This window comes from Nothobranchius furzeri, chromosome 1, assembly GCF_043380555.1.
Source record: "Nothobranchius furzeri strain GRZ-AD chromosome 1, NfurGRZ-RIMD1, whole genome shotgun sequence".
Lineage (NCBI taxonomy): Eukaryota > Metazoa > Chordata > Actinopteri > Cyprinodontiformes > Nothobranchiidae > Nothobranchius > Nothobranchius furzeri.
Window position 1 is genome coordinate 75,116,203 of NC_091741.1, and position 7,931 is coordinate 75,124,133.

Below are 7,931 nucleotides of genomic sequence, written 5' to 3' on the forward strand. Positions count from 1 at the left end.
AAGAGGACGTGCATTCATTATCTATTGGCAGTCAAATGGGAGGACACAAGACTCCTCCCCACCACATACTTACATCTCACCTCCATCAGGAGAATTTAACACCACACTCTGCCTCCCTGCATTAGTTCATTCATAAGGCAAGCGGCATAATCAAGCTGCTAGCACCTTAATCATTCAGCTAAAGCCTGCTTAAAACACAACAACTCCTCTCTATCTATTGCGAGGTGCCTGGCCTAACCCTAACCCTAACTGACTGAGGCCACAGGTGGTTCTGCACCTTCGGCCAGTTTTGAACCATCATCCTGTATTCCCTTACCCTGTTTCTCTATGATCACTGTACAGGCGAATTTCAGCTAATGAAAATGACATTAATCTAAAGAAAATATGCAAATTGGACTTTTGGCAGTTGGGCAGCAAGCAAAGTGTAAGTATATACATTTAATTAAAATAACAAACACGTTGGTTAAGCAACATGCTGACTATTTTTATTGGTCATTCTGGCTGTTTTTGCTAATTAATTTAAGTTATTGCACAGAAAAAGTGACTAAAGCTTCTGTAGAAGCTATGAAACCAAGCGTATGTGTTCTCTATAGATTATTATGCAGCAGAAGCCCAAGTCCATCTTTTATAGTGGTAGAAAATGTAGTCCACGAAGGGCACAAAGTAACGCACTCCTGGCTTTAATCTCAGCAGGGACCTTTCTGCATTGAGTTTGCATGTTCGTCTTCTGCCTGTGTGCATTTTCTCTGAGTGTTCTGGCTCCCGTCACAGTTAAAAGGCATGAGTGATGGGCTTATGGGTGATGGTAAACTGAGCATAAGTGAGGGTTCTGTGGTAAAGGGTTTTAACAGCACTTCCCCCCCCCCCCCCGAAAAAAAGAGAAAATATTCAGTCAAAAGTTACTTTTGCATTAACCCCCCCCCCCCCCACCCACCCACCACACACACACACACACACACACACACACACACACACACACACACACCAAGTAGTGTTTCTATGGTTACATTGTGATTTCTTAGTAAATATTCTTAAAGTTTTACACATTTATGACTTGATTTATGATATTAATGGGTCTATGTCATGATATCTATGTAAGCTGCTGTGGACAGATGCACTCCTCTTCTATACATTTTTGCTTATTGATGTGATGGAATCTCACAACATATTTTTCAATTTACAACAAATTTAGACTTATTTAAGGTTTTTTAGGAGGACAATGGGATTCAAGGAAGTGGAAAGCCAACTGGAGCATTAAGGAAAAATGAGTGGATAGTAGTAGGCAAGTCCAGGAAAGTATGGTGATGGAGAGAAGACTAACCCCGGCTTTCCACAGGAGCCGTCAGCAGCACGTCATAGCTGCTGATAGGAACCGCTGTAGTCAACAGAACCTTTTCCACTAGAGCCGTCAGCAGCCGTCAGCAGCGCGAGTCGGCCGCGTCTCAGGAGTAGCATGTCGCGGCCTTTACGCGCCGGTTCTATTTTCTACGCGCAACGCCTCTGAAACAGGTCAAGTTTGACATTTTTGGGGAAGGAAAGACAGGAAATCGAACGCGGAAATGGAGAGAAGCTCCCGAGATTTTCAGAATAAAGAACATACTGCCTTCCGGTTGCTTTACTTTTAAAAAAGGTTACTAACTGTGCGGCCCCGTGAGAAGTTATCACCTAGCTAGCGGTCTCCTTTGTTTTTCAGGTCCGTATTGGCGATTATAAAACGGACAGAACATAAAACACAAACCATGTTGTAGTTTTCTCCTGCTTGTTGTTGTGTTTACTGACGAAGTCACTCGTGTGACTTCGTGCTCGGTCGGTGACAGCTGCTCCCCTGCTGCTTCGCGTCTCGTGGGAAGGGCCAAGCAGCAGCTTACGCGAGCAAGACATGCTGCTGACGGCTCCCGTGGAAACCCGGGGTAAGCTTGATCTAGGAGATCGTGTGTTTTTAGCAGGAGCTGAAATTTCAAAATCTTTACTGAAAGGTTGATTTCCAGAAGTCGATCATACCATACCAATTTAATTTATGTGGCACTTTTAAAAACAGCATGAGAGCTGACCAAAGCACCTCCCAACATAAAAACAACAGGATTCACTTGCTGGAGTCCAGAAGTACCGGTGCAGCTCCAGAGGATTTATAGATATAGGTTATTATTTTAGATCAGAACTATGATATTTAAAATTTGTGTAGGACTCTGACATATGGCTAAGACTTTTTAGCAACGTAGCTCCTAGTGGCAGCAGCTTCCTTATTGTGTGTGAGTGACGTATGCGAAACACAGCTCTTCAGCATTTGGAGGGGAGAATTTAGATTTTCCATCATGATTTATGACAAAATCCATTAACAAAATAAAAAACTGATCCCAGTTCATATTTATAAAGAGTTAAACAGAATTTCTACAATTTTATTGCCGAGTCTATCTTTAAGGAGCAAGGATATATATATATATATATATATATATATATATATATATATATTAGAGCTGAAACAACTAATCGATTTAATCGATTATAATCGATTATTAAAATAGTTAACAACTTTTTTAGTCATCGATTAGTTGTTTAATAATCACATTTTACCGCATAAAGTCTATTTTTACCACAATCTGACATAGGTTACAAGCTGTTAAATTTGCCGCCAGTGTGTGGCAGTAATGAGCCACTGATCTACCAGTGGAGCTGTAGAAGAAGAAATGAGCCAATAAGTGCCCTCGGTTTTCATGACGTAACACGTTACTGACGCTCATCTTGCTGTGAGAGATGGCGGAACAAGAAGAAATACGGAAGAAAAATAGAAGCGACAAAACAAGAGAAACCCCGGACAAAAACCTCACGAGTATGGGAGCACTTCACTCTAGATGCCTTGAAAAGACGGGCGACCTGCAAAATATGCAAAAACCATCTAGCATGGCATGGAAGCACGATGTCCCTAAGTGAACATTTGAGACGAAAACATGGGGGCTGATGCAGCAGAGGAAGAGCACCGCGGTCAAGTGAGCCGTCATTTGGAAGAGCCAGCCCAGTAAGTAACAGAAAATAAACAAGCTGGACTTAGTGTTTTAGCTGAGTTCGTTATAGTGGATGTTAAACATGTTTTTTTTTTTTTTTTTTTTTTTTGCCGCGTCAGTCTACGGTGTTCTACCTCTGACTGACTAAATGCAATCGTGAATCTCCTCCGTGTTGTGTATCATGCGCTTGCCAAATTTAGCACGTCTGTTTATAAGAATGTTCTCGTTAAGAGAAAAATGGCACAAACCCATAACTATGTTCCTCATTCAAGAAAGGACAACTCCGCGGTGAAAAATATACAGACAAGCTGTGTCCAGGTGAATATAACGCGGCATAGTTGTACGCTTTCAATTTTTAAATACAGGAGAAATTCAGAAAAAGTCATTTTTTTACTATTAAAAGGCTGTTTTACTATCTAACACTGTAAATCGCCTCACAACACATTTTTATCATGTTTTTTAAGCAGTATTACACAAAATAAACATTTTTCACATTTTCTAGCTAATTTAAACACTCCCGACTCAAAGTAAAAACCTCATGAGCTTCTTACTTAGAGCTTTTTAATAGTAAAAAAAAATCAGACTTTTTTTTCTAAATATCTCCTGCTGTGGGCTATTTTGTAGAATGTAACCCTCAAAATAAATGATCACTGTATATTGTTAATTAATTCAAATAATATAATATTGATTTAGTGTTGTAGTGTGTGTGCTGCTTTATTTTATATGTGTACTTATTTCAGTCTATTTGTGTTTCTTATGCAGAAAAAAACAAGCAACGATGGACAACTACATGGGGAACAAGACACTCACCCCCCAGCAATGCATACCACTTACAAACTCTATTCTAAACATGCTGGTAAAAGACATGAGGCCACTATCCATGGTGGAAGGAGCAGGCTTCCAGTTAATGCTAAAAAATTATTCTGGACTGATATTTTGCACTGTTTAGCTCATTTTACACCGCTGACTGTGTTCATGTGCAATAAAATCGATTGCAGTCAACTGCACAATTCTCTTATGTTTTTTTCTTAACTGAAATGCATTCATCACTTGTATAGGTTAAATAGCTAAACAATAACAAACCGATTAATCGATTAATCGAAAAAATAATCGACAGATTAATCAATTATGAAAATAATCGTTAGTTGCAGCCCTAATATATATATATATATATATATATATATATATATATATATATATATATATATATATATATATATATATATATATATATATATATATATTAGCCTGTATTTAATTAACTGCCGGGTATCATATTTTGGCCGGTGTCGGAGTCGGCGGAGATGAAAAATGGCTGGTTTTTTATTGTGGCCGGGTGGAATGTGGTAACAAGCAAGTACGGGGGGCGGTTGTGTCATCTGTTTCACTTTTGATTTGCCAGTGATAGACCGCGAGGGTAACTTTAACCGTGCGGAGACGAAGAGGAGGCGAAAATTTGATATCAAGTTCAAAGAGAACGTGCTGATTATGCTGCAGAACACTCTGGGGAGCAGTAGCAGGGGTTGTATGAACTAGTCACTAGTCGACTTCACTGCGCTATAGTGACTTTTTATGCCTGTCATCGACTAGTCGCTGTCACGTGATAATGACCGGCAAGATGCAGTCCATGGAAAAGACAGCAGCCTGCTGTCAGCAGGTGACAAGATCCTGCGCGTCGGGAGGCAAAGCGCTGTGCCAGAGCGTCGGTACTGACACCCGCCGTAAAACGGACATTTAACCAAATTGTGACGTTTCCCTCTTGCAATTTAACCTTCCCCTCACCCCCATCCTAATCTTAACCAGCTTGCTCATGCAAAGCTCTGATTGTTGACGTGCTCCAGACATCTGCGTCCTGAGCACGGCCACAGTAACATTATCAAATCAGGTGTCGCCACCTCAATAACTAATTTAACACGCGATCGTTCATTTCGGCTCACTTCCTTTTATGTTTTCTGTCTTTTATTCTTTTATTTGTGCATGATGCGTTTCGCTGCTGTGGAGCGGGGCGCATCACCTGTTTTGTCCTCGTTGACGCACCTAACTAATGTGGCCGGCAAGCACTCCGCTGTTTTTGCGGTCGGTAGATCTTTTAGAACTGCAGTTCAAAGGTAACTCATGAGGTGAATATATATGAACCCAGGTAGCAGTTTTTCTTTAGGATTGAGAGGAGATGCAGGAAGATAATAAACAGGCAGGACAGAAAAATAGTCAAATAAAAACAAGTTAGTTTTTGTACCTGGTGGTTGCAACAAACAGACACCACTGAAGGTAATCAGAAGTGAGGAACAGAAAATGAAATAATTATTTTAATGTTTAGAGCAGCAGGAACTCCGAGAGGCTGCAGGCGCATCAGTGAGTTTGCGGCCGCTGCGCAGGGGGTGGGGGGAGAGGGCTGAAGCAGAAACTACCGTTATGTATTACTTTGTGCAGCCAGAGGCCAAAGTGAAATCTGCAAAATTAGCTTATCCATATAACTTGCTAAGTTTTGAGTGTTGTTGACTGCTGGTACAAGCGAGGCTTGTGCACATGATTTATAGCATTATTATACTGATTGTGTTAGTTAAAATCCTACCGGTCTTAGAATCATTTGTAGTAAAATATTTTTCTGTTGATCATTAATTAACAAAACCATCTTAGTAGTGAACATCTTGTCTGGACATCCCATCTCAGTAACAGATGTGAGTTTTAGCCCTTTGCCCATTAAGGCAATGAGTTCAAAGATAGCAGATTTGTAAATAAAACTTTTCAAGGGATATTTGATTATTCTTTCAGAAACTGATAACTTTTGGGTCAAATGTAACAAAAAGCTTTCTTTTCCTGTACCCTTTTTAAATAAATATTTGTTTTAATGAGGAAGTGGGTTTAAAAGTCATGGCCATATGGTGATGGCAACAGCCCACGATGTGGTTTATGAACCCTGACAGCAGACCACTTGTTCCTTTAGTTGTTTTGCTGTCATGCTGCGCTAGCTGTCATGATACCGAGGTTGAAGCACGCCTGTGGATACTGAGCGGCACTGGCTACACAGCCAGGATCCTGTCATCCAGATACAGCTGACTGATCCTGTCCTGATAGCTCCCAGGTCGATCATGACAGAAACCAACGCCTAAGCTTTACACGCCTATCATCTGTCCTTTTGCTGTACAGTGTACAGCAAAAAAGCCTCAGCAAGAGGGCTTATCAAGGTCGAGCCAAGGAGGCAAGAACAAGAAGAAAAAGGTCCCGAAGTCAAAGCTGATATCTCTCCTCACTTTTAACACTGTTGTCTGACACAAATATCTAAGTTTAGCTTGTTACGGCAATGCTGCTAGAGCAGGGATGCACAAACAAGTTGCATCAAAACAGCAGGCGTTGCATTACTTTTATTTAAAAGGAGAAATCCATTCAGTTTTTAAAATTCTCTTTGACTGTCAAATATTAATTATTATAGTGTTGTAAACTCACTATGTCATTCTGAAATGTTTTTACCGTGACAATTACATGCGATGCAGAAGAGTTGAAACTCTTTCTAGTGCGCTAAGGAGCGATGTTTGCAGACTGCTGTGTGTGAGTTACATTGTGTAGCAGGAACCCAACCAATGAAACACCAAAATTCGCTAACACAATGAAACTCTAGAAAACACAACATATTTGCACAAATTTCTTCTATTAAAAAAAAAAATTAAACTCAGAGTAGCATTAGATTTTTTTGTTGGTTTAATCATTGGTTTATTACTTTTCAAATGGATGTGAATGTGCCTTAAAAGTGAGGTTCACTTAGAAATATAATTAAAAGCAACTCAAGGGACACAGAGTGTCCAACTTGGATCCTAGGATCATTGAGACACTCAAACCCCTCCACAACAAAATGAAGGAAGCCCAGGTGGGAGCCCTCGTCTCCATTTAGAAAGGTCTTCTTCATATTTTACCCTCACACCACCTAACTTCATGCCCTCTTTCATCATACATATGCATCTCCTTTGTGGCCTTCTTCCCGGCCTCTTGCCTCGTGGCTTCAGCATCCTTCTACCTATGTGATCACTTTCTCTCCTCTGGACATGTCCAAACCATCACAGCCTGGTTTCTCTGACTATCTACAGAACATCTATGGTGAGACGTCTCCCTTGACGGACTCATTCCTGTTCCTGTCCATCCTCATCACTCCCAAAGAGAATTTCAACATCTTGAGCTCTGCAGCCTCCAATTCTACATTCTGAATTTCCCTCATGGACACAGATTCTAAAATATAAATAATTGTCTCACTACTGTTTCATACACCTTTCCTTTCTTTCCTGCTGAAACCCTTTCATTACACCTGACACTGTTCTCCACCCATTCAAACCTACTGGCAAACTCTTCACCTCTTTTCCACACTCTGCATACTTCCTTCTACTTCCTGTAACATCATCCTTCCACATGTGACCCTCTGATTCACACACATGAATTTGGTGTCCCCTGACATCACACTCGTCCTTTCTTCAATTAAATTATTTAGAAATCTTGCACTTTTTAAAGAACAAATCACATTATCAAAATAAGCTTCATATTCAGTAAGCAGGTCAACATTCAGTAAGGAAAAGTTTGTCTGAGATCTAAACTAGAACTTTTGCTTTGAAAAGTTTTGAAAGCTTCAGGAGCTTTGAGAGGAAACTCAGAATGTTTGTGAATTTAGCCCCAGTTCAAGCTAAACCTAAAACACACAGCATCTTGATGCCTGACACATATTTAAGACAGTCTTTGAAGAAAAGCAACAAACAGAGGGATTTTGCCCCAACTGTTTTTCAAACTACTGGAACTGAAACGGGGGGATTGCGTTTGAAGAGGGCAGTGAAATGACCATCATTTTACACCAAACACTAGCATATTCAGAGTTCCCTTTAGATGAATGGGCTCTTTGTTCTTCTGTATCTTGTTACTGAGAATTTCTTCTCAACACCAAAGGAGAAATCTAAT

The 7,931-nt window shown here is 40.3% G+C and overlaps 1 long non-coding RNA gene across 1 annotated transcript; it reads left to right on the forward strand.

The window, feature by feature from the left end:
* Positions 1-2,684: 2,684 nt before the first annotated feature.
* LOC139069641 (uncharacterized) lies at positions 2,685-4,009 on the forward strand. Its single transcript, XR_011520334.1, has 2 exons — positions 2,685-3,013; positions 3,762-4,009. It is a non-coding gene; the product is annotated as an uncharacterized lncRNA (long non-coding RNA).
* Positions 4,010-7,931: the final 3,922 nt, after the last annotated feature.